Source organism: Triturus cristatus, chromosome 1_1 (assembly GCF_964204655.1).
Source record: "Triturus cristatus chromosome 1_1, aTriCri1.1, whole genome shotgun sequence".
NCBI lineage: Eukaryota > Metazoa > Chordata > Amphibia > Caudata > Salamandridae > Triturus > Triturus cristatus.
In genome coordinates, this window is record NC_140579.1 from 45,777,690 (window position 1) to 45,801,469 (window position 23,780).

The following is a 23,780-nucleotide window of genomic DNA, read 5'->3' on the forward strand; positions in this document are numbered from 1 at the left end:
TTCAGGTTCGGGTGAGCCAAACCCCCCTTGTCCCTCGGTAGGATGAGAAACCTAAGGGCTCAGCGAGGTCGCGGATATACCCTTTTAAACCGCGAGAATATATTTTCTATTGCTATAAACCATTGAGGAGTGAATTCTAAACAGATGGCCCTAAAAAGATATACAAATTTTGGGAAAAAGAGCATTTTTATCTCACTACACCTACCCCTATGGATAAATGTAGGTTATTTAACCTTGCAAGATCTTTTTTAGTATTCTCCGTTAGAGGCTCCATATTGTCTTTGACCACATTATCCAAACTGGAGATTATACTAATACATGGCCTTTTCGACTACCCGGTTGTCTATGTCATGTTTTGACCACTTGAATAAAACCCTCCCTAATACCAATTCTAGACATGGCCGTCCATAGATATTGGGAGGAGACCCTATCAAAAGCATTTTCTGCATCCAATTGGATAAGAGCCATAGGGTGTCCCGCAACATTGGTGATATCAAATAATGCGATAACTCTCTGGACATGGTCAGTTGTAGATCCTAAAAAATGGGAGCACCTGCACTTCATATTTTACAAATTAAGCACTGTTTCAAGCTCAGCGTATTCGAAAGAAACATGTAGTTCAGTCTAGCATGAGTCATATGCGGGTTAGAAAAATAAGTGTACCCTGGGTCGTTTGGTTTTATCAGGTGCCAGCAATCAATCAGACCATGGGATAGATTCCTTAATGCCTGAAATGCTTTTGGTTTCCTACCTGTATATCTCCATCAGGCCTCTAGGGACAAATCACTGGGTAAGTTAATATTATAGTCCCCGCACAGAATAAGTGGGAGAGGCCAATGAGCAAGTTCACTGGAGATGGTATCAATTACACCAGGATCGTCGCCATTACATCCATATACTGTACATAGTGTCAGTTTCTTACCCATACTATATTGACATTCAGTAATCGCCCACCGGCCAAACTTATCAGAGCATGACCGTGTGCATTGGATCCCGCCTCCTTGAGCCAATATAGAACACTGGCCCCCGCGTTGTTGCACTAACCACCCTATACCCCAGTGTTTTTAATACATGCAATTGTGATCCTTCGATATGTGTCTCTTGGAGACAAATAATATTTGCCACAAACGCTTTTAACCCAACCGCTGCCCTCTGCCTTTTATTGTTGTCACTGAGACCACAGATGTTGATAGTTGCGATTCTAAGTCTGCCCATGTCGGCTTATAACATTAACCAGATTCTGGCACCCCATCACTGTACAGCAATCCCACCACACCCATCCCTCACTCTTTTCATCTAATGTGACAAATGTGATAAATGTGACAAAAAACACTATTGAACCAGCCCCTTTTATCACCCGTCTGAGGATCGCATTCCCCCCCTTTCCCCACCCCCCCTTCCCCACAACCTAGGGAATCGGGCTCAACCATGAGCCTGCGTGAGGACGTCCAGACCACTCCTCTTCTCCCTCCACCTCTCCCCCCCCCCGCCAGTGATCAAATATACATAAAAAAATACAGCCCTCCCATAAAGAGGAATCTCCAGCGCTTTCCCTAGAATGCTACAGACTTATTTTTTACCACTGATGGCCCCTGCTAAGATATCATCCAGTAGCTTCTGGGCTTGGATTTCAGACGTCAAGCTAAAATTCTGGCCCTGAAAGACAACTTTCAGCCTAGCTGGATTCTGCAAAAATACTGCAGCCCCTGCTCTCTGGAGAGGGGTTGTAAGCTGTCTAAGCCGCCATCTCCTCTCAACAGCAGCGTGTGCGAAATCTGGTTTGGCAAAAAAGGAGAAACCCTCACAACTTCTTTCAGCATTAGGTCTGGCTAGGTCATACACAGCCTGGCATAACAAAACATTTCCAAAATAGACCAATATAGCACGGGGCAGCGCCCGCTCACTGGACGAGGGCCTTGCAGGTGATAAGGGAAATCGATGGACACATTGTACTTCCTTGTCCCAATCCCAGTGAGAAAGTTCGGGTAGGGAACCTTTCAGCCGGGTGCAGAGCGAAGATGTCCACAATAGATCAAATTTTTGGGTTACAACTATTACATTGGAAGCCAGTGTGTATAGAGGGTGGCAGCCTCTAGCTAATTTTTGTGGACCTATCTGCATCTGACTTGGTGCTGAGGGACAAACTGTGGGCTATTTTATTGGACTTGGGGGCTCCACCTTAACTTTGTCACCAGCTGAAACAACTGCATGAAGGCAATTTTGCCCAAATTAGGTACAGCAAAAATGGTGAACTTACTGCTCCCCCATACCTGTAGACAGAGGTGTACGCCAAGGCTGCGTCTTGGCCCGACCCTTTTTTGCCTTCTTATTAATGGCCTAGTTGAGGCTTTGATTGCTGGGAAGGATATTGATGCCCCTAACCTGGCGAACCGTGAAGAACCTGCCATGATGTTCGCAGACGATACCCTTCTGCTCTCAAAGTCAACTATGGGAATTCAGAGGGCCTTAGACAGCTTTTATGTTTTTTGCAAAAATAGGGGGTTGGAGATCAATTTTCAGAAAACCAAATACATGGTATTTAGTGCAGGTAATAGTGTTCGGTCAAATCCTTGCCTAGATGGGAAACCCCTAGAGAGGGTGACCGTCTTTGAATATCTTGGAATCACGCTCACCGAAAAAATGGACTGGGGTGCCCAAATCAAGAAAGAAAAGTTAAAGCTGGCCCAGACAATGGGGAACTGACAAAGGTATACAGAAGTTGTACCCATAAATCTGTTGGGCTGGTGGTGGAAGTCTACAAAGCACAAGCTAGGGGTGCTGCCCGGTATAGGGCTGATATATGGGGTCACTGTCCATCTGGCTCTATAGAGAAAATTGATAATTATTTTGCCACGCAATTGTTGGGTCTTCCCCCAAGCTTACTGCTTACACCACTTCGCATGGACCTTGGGATTAGACCAATTGCAGACGATGCCGCTCTTAGACCACTTTTATTCTGGCGACGTCTGTGTAGTACCCCAGAACTGGCTGTATACAGGGAAGAGCTGAGCGAAGTGTTGAGCTTACAAGGTGCGAGCAAACTACCATGGCTTGCCTTCATCAAGAGTGATTGGTTGTTTGTGTATATATACCATTTTGGTGCATTTTGTATTGAGACACATTTTTTTGACTTGATGTTTGGGCTCTTTGGATTTGCAACTCTGAGTCAGATTGTGTGATCTCGATGCTGTTTGAGAGTGGATGTGAATGGTTTCATTTGATCGGCTTCCCAAGGGGATTGTTTTTTTTACTCTGACCACAAGATGGCCGCCACTGTTGACCTCACCACGATTTATTTCGACTCCTGGACAATCAAACAACTGGTCATCGACCAGACCTTGATCTTAGCCCTCAACCGACCTGGATCCTGCACACCCTTCAGGACATTTACCCTGTGAACTTTCCCTCGACAGCTGAGACCTTGCTACCAGACCGATGCCCGGTGGAGCTACCCCGATAGCTATAGGGGAGATGGACTGTGGATTCCCTCTTAGGCCGTCACCTACCCAGCCGGACATTGGGCAGACCTTCCTTCGTCTCTCCTGCCATTATCTCCCTCCTTCCACCTACACCCTTCCCCTTTACCCCCTATCCGCCCTATTTATCCTTCCTCCATACTATTTAAATGTGTTTCGTATAACCGATGTAACCTGTAACTGATTTTAACTGTGTAATAATGTGATTCCTAATGTAAAGCACTCTGATACCCACGTGTCTAGCCAGCGCTTCTAGTAACTTCTAGTAACTGAGGTAACGTGTAACTGATGTAATTTTGTAATTTCTGTGGAACCTTATGTAAAGCGCTCTGATACATCCGGGTCTAGCCAGCGCTATATAAAACTCTCAAAATAAATAAATAAATAATACTTTTGCGGCCATAGGAAGGGGTAATTTGTGGAACAATGCAGAAATCTGCCTGATAACATCTAGGAAGGACCTGATAGAGAGTTACATGGAGCACAACCTTACCCGGGTACAGGGGAGTTCTGTAACTAGCTCATTAATTGCAGTGTTTTTAGAAATAAAAAAACAGTATTGATTAGAACCTGCCTTGGACGATATCCAGCTGGCCCTTACCAAGAAGTTATACCTGCAGTTTAAGCATGGGTTACTCCCGTTGCATGCTTTCACAAATAAATGGCCGGGTTCATCCAATTTGGGACGTCCTGCATGTAGCAATGCAGTGGAGACGGAATATCATACAATATTTTTCTGTCAAGGGTATAAGAAGGCGAGACACCGATGGCTATTACAGCTATACAGAAATCTGGGAACTAAGCACTGTGCTGAGGTTTTTAGGATTTTTAAATATGACACCCACATGCCCATTGTGTATTCAATATCACGTTTTTTATTCTACATGTGGTGTGCACGTCCAGCTATCCTAAAGATGAGCCCATAGGTTCTGCCTGATTATTTTATCATATCTTATCAACTAGGTTTGGTACTTTTTAAATTAGCATTTTTTTTAAGCTTAAAAAAACTTTTTGTATCTGTATATTCTTCTAAATTTCTGATCATGTGACGGCTGTGATGTTAGCAACACAAACTTTGGTTTCTTGGATATTTTGTCAAGGCCTAATATTGCTCATGTAATGCACACCCATTTTTATTGGTATTTTATGAAATAACAATGTAATGCACATGCACTTTATGAATAACTCTACCCCTTAGAGCAATGAGAGTTTTTTACCTTCATGGAAGGAAAATTCAATCGAATGAAATGTATTTTATTTTTATCTGTGCTTTTATGGTCCTACTGACCGAAATAAAGATTTCTATCGCTCTCTCTCTCTCTCTCATATTAATTATAAATTTCCTTATGTCATTGCCCTCGCACTTTTCGGGGATCCCTAGCAACCTTAGATTATTGTGGCGCTGGCGATTCTCATAATCCTCAAGTTTCCACATAACATCTTTCAGGGGGCTCTCCTGCGATGTAGCCTGAACCTTCAGCGTGTCAACTGTATTTTCTAATGCCTCAGTACATGTCTCTACTATATTTAATCTCTCCAAGATATCAGTACAGATTTTCCCAGTCTTGCGTACAGATCCTTGGAGTTTTTGAGAGGCCAGCCGTGCTTGACAATTATCAGACTTGACATCATCCTGGAATAGTCGCAGGGATGGTAAGATTAAAGCTAGGGAGGATTCATCCACCTTTCTATTGTTTGATTGCTCAACTTCAGCCCCTGGATTCCCAATTGATAGTTTTTCTTTTCCATTTACACCTTCAGGGGGTAACAGTTGTGCAGCTGAATAATCCCAACCCAATTCCTCCTCAACCTCATTATCACCTGGGTTTTTCTTGAACTTTCCTCCCAGATGTCTGTTTGGGTTTCTTAGAGATGGCACCGTTCTCTTGTCGGCTACTGTTACTGGAGAAAGAGCCTCCGCCATCGTTAATAACAAATAGGCTGGTGTCAGATCCCTCTGATTCCTGAGTTAGAGAAAAAAACTTTGCCAAAAATCTGGGGGTAAGCAACCAGTCTCCATAGTTTTTCTTTGAGATTCGTTCCCTATAGATGTGCCATGCTTACTTTTGCTCGTCATATCTGGTGTACTAACACCCTTCTCATCATTTGATTTATTAGTAGGTATATCGGGGGCAGTTATCATTACTTCCAGTCTCATCCGCCGGGCAAGTATGTGAATGTGCTTCCAGAATAGTATTATCACAGTTTGTCAGCCAAGGGGTCACCCTTTTAGCTAGGGGTTTCTCATTTTCCTCCTCTTGAATACCGGGTATTGCAGTCTGTGTAGGGCTGTTCACAAAGTTACACACATCCCCATTACCATCACCATTTCCTTGATTTTGCTGTCTTTCCTGCCCAACCTTTTCCCTAATGTCTAGTGGTAGAAACATGCTCGAGATGGAAGGTTGCGACCTCCCTACCTCTCCGGACGCCTGTAAGCGGCGGGGAATTGTCTTTACATAAGACTCTATTTTTTCCTTTTCCTGCTTGTCCCCCTTACCACCACAAGGGTCTCCCTTCCTACCCTCCAATTTGGCATCTGCCCCTTTACGCCGTGATTGTATGGAGGTGGTAGCAGGGGCCGCCGTCCATGGTTTCCCTTTTCCTCGAGCAGCCATCCTCGCTAACTCTGCTGTCTGCGTTCCAGCCTGTGGAGTATTGCTGTATCCAGACAACCAGGACAATCGGAATCCGTCAGCGTGCGCGGCCTCAGCAGCTGCCGTCAGCAGCAGGCGTGTTAGAGACTCCCAGCGGCCGAAGCAGGAGCCCGGTCTTTCCCAGCACAAGCGTGTCCAGCGCCCTCCTCATTGTTCTGACGGAGTGGGCCCGTATAGATCTCCGGTCAGATAATAGCCCCAGTGCATAATCCAGTTTCAGGGCACGGAGAAATACCTAGCAGGAGAGGAGAGAGGCGAGTGGTGGCCTCACTCAGATGCCAACTTGCCTCCTTTGTTCCAATAAAACTTCAGCAGTCTGTTCCCGCGTCGTCCTCGCAGGAAGCAGCCCCTACTTTATAATAATATACAGTATCCCTCTAGACCTATTTTGCTTTGATTAATGTGGGTTCACAAAGGAAGTACAACCATCTAACAAATACGTTATTTTTTTATATTTTTTATTTAATTTCTTTTGTTCATTCTTTAAATGTACCAATAAAGTTCATTTCTCATTTTTATAAAAAAACATACAAGACATTTAAACATTTGTTCCTATTATTGTGTATACAGATTTTTACAAAAAACACATAGTACGCTTTGTATGTATATTTTTAGATTTTACAGAAAATAGAGTTCCTACAGAATGGAAATGGATATTGTTCTGTAACAACATACAAATTTTGTATAAAGCATTACTTCAGAGAATTGAATTCAAAAAGACAAAACATGTCACCCCACCAGTCATACCTCATCATACTCCTCATTCATATCACTCTCATACATAACACACACTCTATACCCACCCCAGAACCAATCAGCATGCACAGACAGACCAAGACAGGGGTGAACTGCTCAACCCTCTGATACTGTGCTGAGAGCTGGGGTGTATTCAAGCACACTGGTCGACGCGCGTTTCGATGGCTTATTCTCCTTTAGTTGCCATCTTTATCAAGACCTGTTACTTCTCAGTTAGGTAACGGGCATGGATGGGGAAATACAGTTTCTGCAAAGACAATATAGGAAGTTAATTATATACATTTTACAACGATTATGATGGTGTGTTCATAACCCACAAGAGAATTTTTAAATTATCTCCAAAAAACGTTAAAAAACGTTTAAAAAAACTCAAGAACATCCGAGCTGTTGGCAATACAAATGTGCCCCTAAAGAGAGTGCATTAGTTACGAATAGTAGACCACCTCCCATATGAGAACATAGAGAGACAAAAATTCTTAAGAATAGTAAACATTATAGGGACTCCTAGTTATGTGACTATTCTTGGTCATCAAACTGCTAACCAGATTCATGTAAAAATTAAATGAACTAAACCACAATCTACGTTTGTTATCTGTGCACACATAGCTCACACACCTTTATTTCTGCGTTGGCCTTCTTACAAGTATTTTTGAAATTTGAGGATTAGGATGATTCGTTCCGCTTCACAATACTTGATATGAATCTTATCTAAGCAGGTTCCGCTTAAGATACCGACTTTCTTATATTCATCTTGGATCTGCATCTAACGACAGGGAATATTTTCGCGAGTAAGGTTATTACCTTCACAGATAATCTGATTTGGGTCATAATTTTTACAGCAAAGGTCTATGTTTTTTTTTAATTATATACGAATAGAACTAGTCATCTACTTACTTGTATAAGGGTTGCTCGTGTATTCCCTTATCTAGTTTCTTTTTATTCGTCTTTTAGTTGATCCCAACGTGATGGTTATCGTCCTGTGTGTCAGTGCTTCTCATCTGCTAGGTGAGCCTATTGATGATCGAACGAAAGAGAGGGGGGGGGGGGGGTTTGCCTATTATTCAGTTGAAATTTACAACAGAGCTAAAAGAGGGTGCTAATAACATTCCTGTGCTCCCGCTTCGTTGGTAATGTTTTTTTTCCCGTAAGAAGAGCTTTTAGTTATCTGTCCTGATAGGTTCCATACCCAATACGGATGGAGTCTTCCCCTGTATATCAATAAACCTTTATACTACCCAAAACGGTAGGGTTGTTTACTACGCCTTTCTAATAGACTTTTTATCTTTCAATCTCCATGGGTAACTGCAAAATTAATCAGAAACCCATCTATATGTAGTCTCTCCCGCATATTGTCCCGTCTCTTACTTGCAATAGTCGGTAATCCTTAACGCCGTAACCGCATGTAGTCGTTCTGCCAAGATCCAAAGGGTAGTGAGCGCTGTTTTTATATGTTTGGTGACGTTCTGAATCAATTTCAAATGTAGAACACCTGCAAGGCATTATGACGTAATGCTATTACGACAACTCACTCTATGTTACCTATTAGTTATTGTATTACCATTGGCGCCATCTTTGAACGGATGTTATAAAGCCAGAATGTTGGTCGATCCTTCTATTGATATAGTGATAGACTCATTAAATTATCTGATTTTCTTCTACTATTGAGTATAACCGAAAAAGAGACACATAAATTCTTCATCGATGATTTGGCAGAAAAAGATCTTAATAACAGTTAATATCATCGGGCCCGCAATAACTAATTTGTCGAATCCCTTAGTATGTGTTCCACGCCAACATGGAGTGGATGTGTGTACCAGGAAGGAAAGCGTGTGGGTACTTCAACAATGATTCTCCCGAAGGGAGGTCAACGACAGTTCTTATCATCAAAAACGTGAAGGCTAATTGGTTCTAGCATTTTGTATATGTTCCACGCCATCTTGGAGTGGGTAGTGTAAAAATACTCGGTATTCAATCGCCTATCCTCAGCCACGCTGTGATTGTTTGATCTAATATAGACCTTCCCCGTCAGATATGTGGGTAAGAGTTACATATGGCTTTTTTTAAAAACTTCCATTTTTCATAGGCCGGATTGAAATGGATGTTAATCTTGTCACAGGAAAAGTGGATTAATGTTTGATTTTCATTAATAGAAAATTTGCGCCATCTTAGAACGGTGCAATTGTCATTGCCCTAGACTGGACTGTACATCGTTATCTTAAAGTGGCATGTTTTTAGGTATCACATACCGAATGTCCAATGATGTATTCATATTACCATGGACCGAACCTATAATGGACACAGAAGAGGCTTAGATTTCGGATCAAATCAGCAGATGGTTTGTTCGGTAACCTTGAAAAGTTCCTCTCATCTTGGAATGATGTAATCTTAATATGTTACCATCACTGTTACTACTAGGCCTTACAAAGAGGTATGTTGCCATCGCTGTAGTTACTGGACCTCACAAGGATATGTCGCAATCATTGTTTCTTGAGGCCAATTGTGCCGATACTGGTGTGTCTGTTCTGTATGGTGTCATGCCAATAGTATATACTGCTCAGCCAGCCTATGCACATAGTCTAAAATGTAAGAAAAGCACACTATTATGCCCTACTGTGTTTTACAGTTTTTACGTTGTGTGCCATATTATTTCCTCATTAAGACCTGTCTTGACTGAGTCTAGGGTATAGGTCCAATAAGTTTCCCGTGTTTTGCGTACTTTTTTGATGTCTTGGCCTGGGATGTGTTTAACCTTTTCTGGGATTAGCCATTTCAACTCATTTTCACTATGCTTAAGGTCCATGCAATGTTGGACCATGGGGCATGCTAGTTTCTTAGTTTTTATCGCTGATCTGTGTTCACTATAGCATGTTCTAAACTCGCCCCTACTTTATACCTTCTAGTATAAACTGAGAAGTCCGTCTGTCATGGCCCAGCAGAGGGGGCGCCGTAGAGCAGGAAGGGCGTGAATGCGTATGACTGAGGGGCCGGTACACTACAACTCCCACAGTGCACTGGGAACCACAGCCGTCAGTATATAAGCCCCGCCCCCACGCAAGGCGGTGCTTGACACTCAAGTTCCGAATCTATGCCGTGAAGCTTCGCTTCACGTAACGCTGTTTACCTCGAGCCAACAAGGAAGGAACCGCAGCACGGAAGCCTGCTAACACCCGCACCTGCTTCGCACCACAGAGACTCTCCCGCCGCGCGGGAGAACCGCGATACCTGAACCCTGCCGATTCCGCCACACTGTCCCTGGAAGGCGGTTGGCCTCCGCGCACCCTTGACCCGACGGGACGCAGAGAAACACTCTCTCCCCGGCGGGACTCGCAGCAGGCTCTTCGAACAGTAGGAGAGCGCTGCGCATGCTCCCCGCACCAGTCATTACTCCGCTACCTCCACCGCCCAAACTTCAGACGGAAGTTGGGTGAACTCCAACCTGTGTCCCCACACTTTATTCTTTACTGGCATACCGGTGACAATGCCCTGGGAGAATTGAACTTCCCTGCCGGAGACTCTCCCAACGCGACACTGCCACGGAGTCGCGCTCTCCCCCCGCAAGAGCCCCTGGTTGTCAGCGTCCCCTTTGCCAGAGTGCTGTTAACCTTGGTACAGGAGGGACTGTTCTTCACATGGTGCGCTTATGATAGCGCTGGATTTCAGCTGGAAGAAAGTCAACGTCGGTGCCAGACTTGCCGAGCTTGGCGTGATTGGATAAGTATCCTGCAACTTCCTTATTCAAGACTGTTGTCTAAGTCTAGTGCTGCATTATTGATCCTAAGAATTCGCCTGTTTCTACGCCTGCTTCCTTGCAAATACACATTGTGAGCTATAGTCTAAAGAGGTGGGAGGAGGTTGGGAAACGCTTGATTGTAGAACTTGCTGAATGTATGTTGTGCTCTCATTTCAGAGACTAGAGGGAGGAGCTGAAGCAAGACCTCATCCTTCCCGCCAAGTGCGTCCGCAGTGCAGGCGACAAATCTATTTTTTGTTTCCTTTGTCCCTTTTTTCCCTTCCCCGGTAGGAGTGTTATCTGTGCCGCATATATATACGCTGCGCGCAGGTGTCACTTCTGAGGGGAGGAGATTACCTAGCATCGTTCCTGCTGTATCCGGCTGTCAGGTTAGTGGCACTCAGTTATACCTGACCACGACAGAGTGTCAAGCCCACGGATATATACAGCCCGAACGATGGACACTAACACCGTCCTCACGTCAGTATTAGAGACCATGACCGCCCTCAGGATGGAAGTAGATGCGTTTAGGGGGGATGCGCTAGAAATGCGTAGTGAGATGAGCACGATGCGAAGAGAGGTTGCGGGGCTATCTCGCCCAGGTCCCAGCACGCAGAGAGGAGCGCAGTACATTAGGCAATGGACCCTACCTCCGCCTCACACTAGCAGTTCCCATGCAGGGCATGCCTCACAGACAGACGGGGGTACAGGAGGCCCGGCTACCATCCAGGTTATTCAGGCCGCACACTTGCCTTTAGCCCCCCCTGAACGTTTCTTTGGGGACCCTAAGAAATTTGGTAATTTCATGGGGCAGTGCAAACTCCATTTCATGTGCAAACCTGCTGTATTTCCAGATGACCAGACCAAAACCGCCTTTGTAATGTCCTATCTAGGAGGAGACGCGGCCAGCTGGTCCTTCCCGCTCATAGAAAGAAATGACCCGGCTCTGAGAGATTTTGACTCCTTCTGCGAGGAAATGCGCAAATTGTTTGATCGGAAGGCCCATGCCCTCTCACTAGACCGAGAACTAATCACCCTGAAACAGGGGAATCAAGAACTATTGACTTACATTACCTCGTTTAATAGACTGGTTTCCGAAACAGATTGGCCTCAGGAGAAGCGCACATCCTTATACTATCAGGGGTTACGAGGCGAATTGAAAGATGTCCTCGCGCAGGTGGTGCATCTCCCCACTTCATGTGATGAACTCATCGATCTCACAGTTCAATTAGATCATCGCTTACAAGAACGGCGAGGGGATAAAACCCGCCTGGAAACCCGTTATACTACCCCGCGACCTCGACCTATTAGCACCGCTCCTACCCCGGTTATGGACGGGGTAGAACCCATGCAAATCAGTGGTATTCGTGGCCCTCTAAATCAAGAAGAAAGGGAGAGACGGCGGAAGCTACGTCTGTGCCTTTATTGTGGAAAATCCGGGCATTTCATAAAGGAATGCAAGGCCAGAACCCGGGCCCCTTACAAAGACGTAAAAAGCCCACAAAAAGTGAACACCACAGACACCCTGTTTGAACCGTCGGAAAACTAGCCAGCTCAGACAAGAACCAGACCCCTTGTTTGAGGCCCGGAGAGAGAGAGGTCTGTCCTGCCCTTGCCAATACTATCCAAAGTGCAGTAGCTCACATGAATGTATGCGTGGAATTAGCAGCTACGGAGGTCGGAGTGGTCTCAGTTCACGCCTTACTTGATTCCGGTGCAACCGGGAACTTTATGGATCAGACATACGCAAAAGAAACAGGGTTTCGAACTGTAAAAAATCTATCCCCGAGATGGTAAAAGCCGTGGACGGCACAGAGTTAACCTCTGGACCAGTGGAGTATCACACACAAACTCTCGCGATGACCATAGGTGGGAATCATCGTGAAGACATTCAATTTGATTTGATCGATGCCCCTCAGTTTACCTTGATATTAGGGATGCCCTGGTTAACTCTCCATGACCCTCTCATTCAATGGGCCGCACGCACAGTATCTCTGAATTCAACGTATTGCAAAGAACACTGCACTCTCCGTCAAAAGGAAGGACCGGCAAAGAAAGACAACCCTGCAGCATTCCTAGCTAGCGGAAGTAGCTCCCCCAATATAGGCTGTACGTCACAAGTACCCCCAGAATACCACAAGTATCAAGACGTGTTCGATGAGCAAGAAGCCAACAAACTACCTCCGCACAGGGCCTATGATTGTGTCATTGACTTGGAACCAGGGGCCAGTATCCCGTGTAGCCGCATTTACGCTCTAACGGAAGCGGAAACCACCTATCTACAGCAATATCTGAATTCGTTACTGGCCAACGGATTCATCAGACATTCCTCCTCCCCTGCGTCATCTCCTTTATTTTTCATTCCGAAGCGTGAAGGAGGATTGCGGGCCTGTATAGACTATAGAGCCCTAAACAGGATTACCAAGAAGAACAGGTATCCTCTTCCCCTCATTCCGGTACTTCTGGATCAATTAAAAGGAGCCAAATTCTTTACGAAACTGGACCTCCGAGGAGCGTATCATCTGGTCAGAGTGCGGCAGGGGGATGAATGGAAGACGGCATTCAGAACAAAGTTTGGCCTATATGAGTACCAAGTCATGCCCTTTGGTCTTTGTAATGCCCCTGCCGCCTTCCAATACTTCATGGATGAGGTATTGAGGGGCCTCTTAGATGTATCCTGTATCGTCTACATTGATGATATCCTCATCTACTCAACTTCATTAGAGGAGCACAAGCGCCACGTAGCAGCGGTATTGGAGAGGCTCCAGAATTCCTCACTGTATGCCAAACTAGAAAAATGCTTCTTTCACACTCAGGAGGTGGAATTCTTGGGTTATGTCATTGGGCCCAATGGGGTGTGTATGGATACAAAGAAAACGCAGGCCATCCAAGAGTGGAATTCCCCTTCTAGCGTTAAGGCCTTACAGAGTTTCTTGGGGTTTGCGAACTTCTATAGAAGGTTCATACAGAACTTCTCTACCCGCATCCAACCCATGACCTATCTACTGAAGAAAGGAGCTTCCTTCAAGTGGACAGCTGAAGCAGAAGAAGCCTTCCAAGACCTAAAAAGATGTTTTTCCAGGGCCCCGATTCTGAGACATCCGGATGCCCAACTGCCCTTCATACTGGAAACAGACGCGTCCTATTACGCGTTAGGAGGAATCCTGTCTCAAAGACATCCGGACACCGGGCAACTTCACCCCGTTGCCTTCTTTTCGAAGAAATTGTCAAGCTGTGAAATCAATTACAGCACCACTGATAAGGAGCTGTTGGCCATAAAACGCGCCTGTGAGGAGTGGAGACACTATCTGCTAGGGGCTAAGCACACCGTTGAAATCTATACGGATCACAGAAACCTATTGTTTTTGAAGAGTGCTAGGGCTTTAACCCCTCGACAGCTACGATGGTCCCTGTTTTTCGCGGATTTCGATTTCCTCATTAAATACCGACCAGGACCACAAAATGGAAAGGCAGATGCCTTGTCGAGACCCGTGCTCGAGGGTCCTTCAGTACCTGAGACTGTAGAAGAGCCTCCTATCATTTTACACAAGGCGTCATTCCCGACGATGTCCACGGCTGCTCTCTCTACCCAGCTCTTCCTTACCGAAGTAAAAAGACAGGTGATGGCTATGGATAGAGCCGCCTGGGTCCAGAAAGAGCCTCATCTGAGAAAAGACATGGATGATCTACTATTTCAAGACGATAAACTGTATGTTCCCAGTAAGTCGTTACGAGAACAAGCCTTACACTGGGTCCACGACACTGTTTTAGCCGGTCATGTCGGAAGACAAAAGACAGAACAAGCGGTGTCACGCTATTTCTGGTGGGAGACATTACACCAAGACACCGCCACCTATGTGGCAGACTGTGCCGTGTGCACCCAGGCCAAGGCATCTCACCAAAGACCCAGCGGTCTTCTGAGACCTATTCCCACGCCCCCGGCTCCTTGGCACACCATATCCATGGATTTTATAGTGGAAATGCCGCCCAGCTGTAACAACAATACCATCCTGGTGATTGTAGACCATCTCACCAAGATGGGGCACTTCATTGCCCTCCCCAAGTTACCCACGGCAGCAGAAGTGGCCTCCGTCTTCCTCCAACAAGTGATTAAACTACATGGAATACCTGCTGTCATCATCACGGACCGAGGGACCCAATTCACTTCCAAATTCTGGAAAGAACTGTGTGCCATACTGAAAGTAGACGCCAGACTATCTTCTAGTTATCACCCCCAAACGGATGGGAAAACAGAAAGGCTCAATCAAACCTTAGAGCAATATCTCAGATGCTTCACCTTGATACACGCAGAGGAATGGAGTACACTCCTATGGACAGCGGAGTTTGCATACAATAATGCCACCCATTCCTCCTTAGGATGCTCTCCGTTCTTTTGTCTTTTTGGCTTCCATCCCAACATGTTACCTTTCGTCAATCCCGTCATCTCCAGACTCCCTTCCATTCAAGAACATCACGCACACCTCAAAATCGTGTTGGACACAGCTAAGGCACATCTCGAGGAAGCCCGGATACGAGATAAATCGCAGGCTGATAAAAAACGGACACCTGAACCCGCATACACTGTCGGTGATAAGGTCTGGTTGAGCACTAAACATCTGAGACTCAAGGGTAATAGTAGACTAGCTCCCAAATACATAGGTCCGTACCCTATCAGCAAAATCATCAATCCTGTGGCCATGAAACTCACTCTGCCCTCCTCATGGCATATCCACCCCGTAATTCATGTGTCCCTTCTGAAACCCTGCCGTGCCAGCACACGACTTCCCGATAGGCCTCCAGCTATAGAAGTAGACGGGGAGGATGAATATGAGGTGCAGGCTATTCTAGATTCCAAGATCCTACGAGGTCAGATCCACTATCTCATAGAGTGGAAGGGTTATGGGCAAGAAGACAGGTCCTGGGAACCCAAGAAAAACATACATTGCCCCGGGTTAGTGAGACGTTTCCATAACCAACATCCCTCTAAGCCAGGAGGTCCGCCGAGACGGCGGACATTGAGAGGGGGTACTGTCATGGCCCAGCAGAGGGGGCGCCGTAGAGCAGGAAGGGCGTGAATGCGTATGACTGAGGGGCCGGTACACTACAACTCCCACAGTGCACTGGGAACCACAGCCGTCAGTATATAAGCCCCGCCCCCACGCAAGGCGGTGCTTGACACTCAAGTTCCGAATCTATGCCGTGAAGCTTCGCTTCACGTAACGCTGTTTACCTCGAGCCAACAAGGAAGGAACCGCAGCACGGAAGCCTGCTAACACCCGCACCTGCTTCGCACCACAGAGACTCTCCCGCCGCGCGGGAGAACCGCGATACCTGAACCCTGCCGATTCCGCCACACTGTCCCTGGAAGGCGGTTGGCCTCCGCGCACCCTTGACCCGACGGGACGCAGAGAAACACTCTCTCCCCGGCGGGACTCGCAGCAGGCTCTTCGAACAGTAGGAGAGCGCTGCGCATGCTCCCCGCACCAGTCATTACTCCGCTACCTCCACCGCCCAAACTTCAGACGGAAGTTGGGTGAACTCCAACCTGTGTCCCCACACTTTATTCTTTACTGGCATACCGGTGACAATGCCCTGGGAGAATTGAACTTCCCTGCCGGAGACTCTCCCAACGCGACACTGCCACGGAGTCGCGCTCTCCCCCCGCAAGAGCCCCTGGTTGTCAGCGTCCCCTTTGCCAGAGTGCTGTTAACCTTGGTACAGGAGGGACTGTTCTTCACATGGTGCGCTTATGATAGCGCTGGATTTCAGCTGGAAGAAAGTCAACGTCGGTGCCAGACTTGCCGAGCTTGGCGTGATTGGATAAGTATCCTGCAACTTCCTTATTCAAGACTGTTGTCTAAGTCTAGTGCTGCATTATTGATCCTAAGAATTCGCCTGTTTCTACGCCTGCTTCCTTGCAAATACACATTGTGAGCTATAGTCTAAAGAGGTGGGAGGAGGTTGGGAAACGCTTGATTGTAGAACTTGCTGAATGTATGTTGTGCTCTCATTTCAGAGACTAGAGGGAGGAGCTGAAGCAAGACCTCATCCTTCCCGCCAAGTGCGTCCGCAGTGCAGGCGACAAATCTATTTTTTGTTTCCTTTGTCCCTTTTTTCCCTTCCCCGGTAGGAGTGTTATCTGTGCCGCATATATATACGCTGCGCGCAGGTGTCACTTCTGAGGGGAGGAGATTACCTAGCATCGTTCCTGCTGTATCCGGCTGTCAGGTTAGTGGCACTCAGTTATACCTGACCACGACACCGTCAATGCACAACTAACGAGATTCATCGGAGAAAACTCCATCCTCCACCCCTCCCAATTTGTATTCCGCAGCAACCACAGCACCGAGACCGCTCTACTAGCCGCCACAGGTGACATCCACACCGTCCTCTGTAATATCTAATATGGAGTACTGGCCAGCTATGCCAGCCAGCCCACCATCTCCTCCTGGACCCCAGGCATGACTGAAGACAATACTTCAACCATGAAAGGCATCCACTCGGGGTCCCCCAGAGACCCCTGCTTGCCACACATCTACCACAGAGCCGCCACCACCATTGCTCCAGAACTACAATGCACCATCAACGCCACCTTCAAGACTGGCATCTTCCCCGACGACTGGAAACGCGCAAAAGTCAGACCCCTGCTCAAGAAGCCCTCCGCAGACCCCACGGACCTCAAGAACTACCGACCCATCTCCATCCTCCCCCTTGCAGCCAAAGTCACCCAGAAGACCGTCAATGCACAACTAACGTGATTCATCGTAGAAAACTCCATCCTCAACCCCTCCCAATCCGGATTCCGCAGCAACTACAGCACCGAGACCGCTCTACTCGCCGCCACAGACAACATCCGCACCCTCCTCGACCAAGGACACACCGCAGCCCTGATCCTACTCGACCTCTCGGCAGCGTTCGACACCGTCTCTGACTGGATCCGCTCATTCCTTACCAGCAGAACCCAAAGAATCAGACTGCCACCCTTCCTTTCTGAACCCACAGAAATCAGCTGCGGAGTACTCCAAGGATCATCGCTCAGCCCCACGATCTTCAACATCTACATGGCCCCCCTCGCCGCCATCGTCAGACAGCATAGACTCAGCATAGTATCCTACGCCGACGACAACCAGCTCATCCTCTCCTTCACCACCATACTCAGCTTACAGGAAGGAATGAAGGACGTTGCATCCTGGATGAGCAGCAGCTGCCTAAAGCTGAACTCGGAGAAGACAGAGGTCCTCGTCCTTGGACCCTCCCCCTCTGCATGGCACAACACCTGGTGGCCCACCGCGCTCGGCAGCCCTCCCACCCCCATGGACCGCGCCCGAAACCTCAGCATCGTACTCTACTCCTCCCTCTCCATGAACCGTCAGGTCAACGCCGTCGCCTCCAGTTGCTTCAAAACCCTACGCATCGTCCGAAAAACCTTCAAATTGATCCCCCCCAAATCAAGAAAGGCCGTCACCCACGCACTTATAACCAGCAGACTGGACTACGGAAACACCCTCTACGCCGGGATCAACAAGTCTCTGGTCCGCAAGCTTCAGACCATACAGAAAACCGCAGCCAGACTCGTCCTCAGCATCCCTCAACATGAACACATCACCTAACTCCTGCGGAACCTCCCCATTGAGAAAAGAGTTACTTTCAAGATACTCACCCATGCCTACAAATGCCTCCACTACATCGGACCCCAATACATCAACGAGAGAATCTCCTTCCACGTACCCAAGAGAAACCACCGATCTGCCGCCCTTGCCGAAACCCCATGCATCTGCCGAGCCAGAACATCTCCTACATCGCAGCCAAGACCTGGAACGAGCTCCCGATCTACATCTGGCGCACCCCCATCCTGAACAGCTTCAAGGAAGACACTCAAGATCTGGCTCTTCGACTGAACGGAGCTGCTCACCCCCTCCACCCCGCACCTTGAGACCCTCACAGGTGAATATTGCGCTTACAATTCCCCTGATTGATTGATTGACCAGTACAGTATGCCTTGGAGTGACTCTGTTACTTTGTACTATCTAATGCTGTGTACTGACAAGTACAGCATTTATTGGAGTGGCCCTGTTTCTCTGTAACATCAAATACAGTGTACTGACTAGTACAGTATTCCTTCAAGTGGCTCTCTTACTCTGTACCATCCAATGCAGTGTACTGACTAGTGCAGTTTATGTTCTAGTAGCTCTGTCACTCAGTACCATCTAATGCAGTGTACTGACTAGTACTGTATACCTTCTGGTAGCTCTTCTACTCAACACCGTCCAATCCTTTGTACTGACTAGTACAGTATACCTTGGAGTAGCTCTGTCACTTTGTACCATCTAATGCGGTGTACTGACTAGTACAGTATAAGTTCCAGTACCTCTGTCTCTCAGTACTAACTAATGCAATGTATTGACTAGTACTGTGTACCTTCTAGTAGCTCTCCTACTCTGCACCATCTAATGCAGTGTACTGACTGGTACTGTTTACCTTGTAGTAGCTCTGTCACTCTGTACCATCTTAAGGAGTGTACAGTACTGTGTAACTTGGAGTAGCTCTGTTACTCTGTGCCATCTCATGCAGTGTACTAACTAGTACTGTATGACTTCTAGCAGCTCTCTCACTCTATACAATCTAATCCAGGGTACTGACTAGTACTGTTTTCCTTGTAGCCACTCTGTTACTCTGTACTAGCTAATGCAGTGTACTCAGTAGCACGGTATACCTTCTAGTAGCTCTGTTACTCAGTACTATCTATTATAGAGTACTGACTAGTGCAGTACACCTTGGAGTATCTCTTTCACTCAGTACCCTCTAATGCAGTGTACTGACTAGTACTATATACATTCTAGTAGCTCTCCTACGTGACACCATCCAATGCAGTTTACTGACTGGTACAATATACCTTCTAGTAGCTCTGTCACATCGTACCTTCTAATGTAGTGTACTGAATAGTACATTACACTTCAGTAGCTCTGTTACTCTCTGTCATACAATGCAGTGTACTGACTATTACTGTACGCGTTCCAGTAGCTCTCTTACTCTGTACCATCCAATGCAGTGTAGTGCCTTGTACCGTATACCTTGGAGTAGCTCTGTCACTCTCTATCATATAACACAGTGTACTGTCTAGTACAATATACCTTGGAATAGGTCTGTCATTCTATACCATCTAATGCAGTGTACTGACTAGTACTAGATACCTTCTAATAGCTCTGTCACGCTGTGCCTTCTAATGGAGTGCACCAAGAAGTACAGTACACTTCAGTCCCTTTGTTACTCTCTGTCATCTCATGCAGTGTACTGACTAGTACTGTATTACTTCTAGCAACTCTCACACTCTGTACAATCTAATCCAGGGTACTGACTAGTTCTGTTTTCTTTGTAGCAACTCTGTTACTCTGTACTATCTAATGCACTGTACTGAGTAGTACTGTATACCTTCTAGTACTTCTCTTACTCTGTACAATGTAGTAGTTTTGTCAGTCTGTACTAGCTATTGCACTGTACTGAGTAGTACTATATACTGCGGAGTAGCTCCGTTACTCTGTGCCATCCAATGCAGTGTACTGACTAGTACTGTATACCTTCTAGTAGCTCTGTCACTCCGTACAATCTAATGCAGTATATTGACGAGTGCAGTAAACTGACTAGTACAGCATACCATGGAGTAGCTAGTACAGTGCCCTACCTGCTGTCCTCTCTATGTAGTGCTGTTCTGTGTAGTGTGTGTTCTAGATGAATGTGCGCTTTAGTGTAGTGAGCAGTCTAGTGCCGCACGCTTTAGTGTAGTGAGCATTCTAGTGCCGCGCGCTTTAGTGTAGTGAGCGGTCTAAGGCTGCGTGCTTTAGTGTAGTGAGCGGTCTAGTGCCGTGCGCTCTCTAGCGCCATGTGCTCCTTCCAGATGTGATGTAAACTAATCATTCGTAACACAGAAGCAGTAATAACAGCCTTTATTTGTGTCATTAAATCTCTAATTCTGAATCTCTTCTCTGCAGTGATGGTGACTCTGGATCCTGACACAGCTCATCGACTGCTTCTCCTGTCTGAGGGGGGGAGACGAGTGAGAGTCGCAGACACAGCACAGCCCCTGCCGGCCACCCCCAAGAGATTCTCCTACAACTACAACTGTGTGCTGGGGAGCGAGGGGTTCACCTCCGGCAGACATTACTGGGAGGTGCAGCTGCTGCAGGAGGGGGGGGGCGGTGGCATGTGGGGGTTGCAGCGGAGTCTGTGAACAGGAAGGGAAGGATCAAATGGTCACCTGAGGGGGGAGTATGGGCTGTTCAGGGGGAGAAGGGTCAGTACTCTGCTCTCACCTCCCCTCAGACCCCTCTGTCCCCTCGTGAGAAGCCCCTGAAGCTGGGGGTGTATCTGAACTACGAGGGGGGACGACTGTCCCTGTACAATGCTGACTCCATGGAGCTTCTCTACACCTTCTCGCAGGCCCCCTTCACAAAGAGGCTCTTCCCGTTCTTCCGTCTCTATGGAGCGGAGATGAGGCTGGTGTGAGAGCTGCAGGAAGCTTCAGCCCCTCATCCTTCCCCTCCCACCCCCCTACAGGGGAGGAGCGGAGCTGAGGCTGGTGTGAGAGCTGCAGGGAGCTTCAGACCCTCATCCTTCCCTCCCATCCCTACAGGGGAGGAGCAGAGCTGAGGCTGGAGTGAGAGCTGCAGGGAGCTTCAGCCCCTCATCCTTCCCTCGTACCCCCCAACAGGGCAGGAGCGGAGCTGAGGCTGGTGCGAGAGCTGCAGGAAGCTTCAGACCCTCATCCTTCCCTCCCACCCCTCCCTACAGATGGAGGAGCACTGGTGTGAGAGCTGCAGGGAGCTTCAGACCCTCATCCTTCCCTCCCATCCCTACAGGGGAGGAGCGGAGCTGAGGCTGGTGCGAGAGCTGCAGGAAGCTTCAGACCCTCATCCTTCCCTCCCTACAGATGGAGGAGCACTGGTGTGAGAGCTGCAGGGAGCTTCAGACTCTCATCCTTCCCTCCCACCCCCTTCAGGGCAGGAGCGGAGCTGAGGCTGGTGCGAGAGCTGCAGGAAGCTTCAGACCCTCATCCTTCCCTCCCACCCCTCCCTACAGATGGAGGAGCACTGGTGTGAGAGCTGCAGGGAGCTTCAGACCCTCATCCTTCCCTCCCATCCCTACAGGGGAGGAGCGGAGCTGAGGCTGGAGTGACAGCTGCAGGGAGCTTCAGCCCCTTATCCTTCCCTCATCCTTCCCTCGTACCTCCCAACAGGGGAGGAGCGCTGGTGTGAGAGCTGCAGGGAGCTTCAGACCCTCATCCTTCCCTCTCACCCCCCCCCCCCCTACAGGGGAGGAGCGGAGCGGAGGCTGGTGTGAGAGCTGCAGGGAGCTTCAGACCCTCATCCTTCCCTCTCACCCCCTCCAGCAGTCATAACAATGTGACCAGTAGCACAAGCAGAGACGCTTTTGAATAATGCAATGCTCCCGTGACTGGAAAAGGAGGTTTCTTTAATGTAGATTTATTAACGTAATGAGATGTGCAGAGCCCCGCCCCCCTTAACTGTCATCTACAGTTCAAACACCAACATTTCAAAGAATCTTCAAACACCAACATTCCAAAGAATCTTCCAACACCAACATTCCAAAGAACTTTCTTCACAACAACCCTCCCACGTCGCCAAGACAACCAGAAGCCTCACGTGAAACTATGTATCTCTTTTCCTTGTACATTTTTAAACAAGGGCAGACAATGTTTGCCGTGTGAATCATGCACCAAACCGCATGTAACATATGATAAAGTCTCTGCAGAATTAAACAAGCATTGGCATAGCCAATAGGTCTCGCCTTTGGGACCTTAGAAGTGTTTAGCCAGAGCTTTTGGCTTTGGCAATGTTTTTAAGGTATGTTGTAGATCAGTGTGGCTGCTGTGCTCCGTCCTGCAAATTTAATGTCTAGTGCAGTGACGTGGGGCAGTGGCATGGTGTGGAATGTAGTGGCGTGGTGTTATCAGGCCCGGACTGGCCGTAGCGGGCACCGGGCAATCCCCCGGTGCGCCGCACAGGTGGGGGCCGGTTTTGGGCCCCCGGGGGCCGTTTTTGTTACAGGGCCGTTTTTGCAGCATAGCTGCAAAATCGGCCCTGTAACAAAATCGGCCGAAAACCGGCCCCGGCAAAGAGCTTGGCGGCACCCCCAAGCACTTTGCCAGGGCCGGTTTTGGTTCCCAGTCCGGCCCTGGGTGTTATAATGTGTGTGTTAGGTGTGGATGCATGTTGGTAGTATGCTGGGGTGCATGTGGGTGGTATATGCATCTTTACAACAAAAATCACCAATTGTAATTAGATTAATAATGTGTGTCTGCAAACTATTAAAAGGGCAATAAGGGTAAATGTAATATGCATGGCCCCATGGGCCAATCTAACATGTTTATAATAGTAAAACATCAATTGAAAACAACGAAACTGTCTGTAACTCTTACGTTTACTGTTAGTGTGGGAACAGTGTATTGTACGGTTGAGCTTAGAAGGTGTGATGCAGTGACTTATGTAATGTTGTATGGTTGGGACAAAGTCAGTTAGTTAGGAAATAAGTAAGCACTTTTAAATGAGAAAACAAATAAATATTGAATGTTAATAGCATCGCTCGCTGTTGGTTTTCCCCGTGCCTACCGTGTAAAATAGGATGCGGTGAGGGGCTCCTGCAAGGGGTACCGAAACAAACACATACCATAGTTGACTGAGGGCCTTTCATTCCCAAAGCAATCAGAAACGAGAAAAGAAAAAGAAGTGCAAAACGCACCAAAATAGACAGAGGGGGAATAACACTTGTAACAGGGCCAGTCACCAGCGACTGAAACCACCCACCAAAAGGAGAGACAAATGCCTAAATGAACCACTGAAAGGAAGGGTATTAAGACAGACACACAAAGGAGCTCAGAAGAGAGTGGTGGGGCAGGGGAGGGGTGGAAAGGAGAGGACAACAAAAACAAGCATTTGCAATGCAATCAGTCTCGCCTTTGGGACCTTGTATGTATTTAGCTATGCAGCCTGGGTGCTGAAACATCTACTGTTCTTTAACATGGAGGGAAAGTAAGCACAAACTGCGTGATATGCATGGAGTTCCAAAACTGTCTCCACCTTCTGCTCGTACACAGACTTGGTTGAGCCTTACAGAGAGCATCACACAAAGAAGCAACACAGTAGCCCA

At 47.4% G+C, this 23,780-nt stretch overlaps 1 pseudogene across 1 annotated transcript in view; it reads left to right on the forward strand.

Moving 5' to 3' along the window:
* Window positions 1–23,030, forward strand: part of LOC146869325 (E3 ubiquitin-protein ligase TRIM39-like) — a 128,497-nt pseudogene extending 105,467 nt beyond the window's left edge. The window contains exon 6 of the transcript XR_014980063.1: window positions 20,606–23,030. The product of XR_014980063.1 is annotated as an E3 ubiquitin-protein ligase TRIM39-like (transcript). The remainder of the gene's footprint in view (window positions 1–20,605) is intronic.
* Window positions 23,031–23,780: the final 750 nt, after the last annotated feature.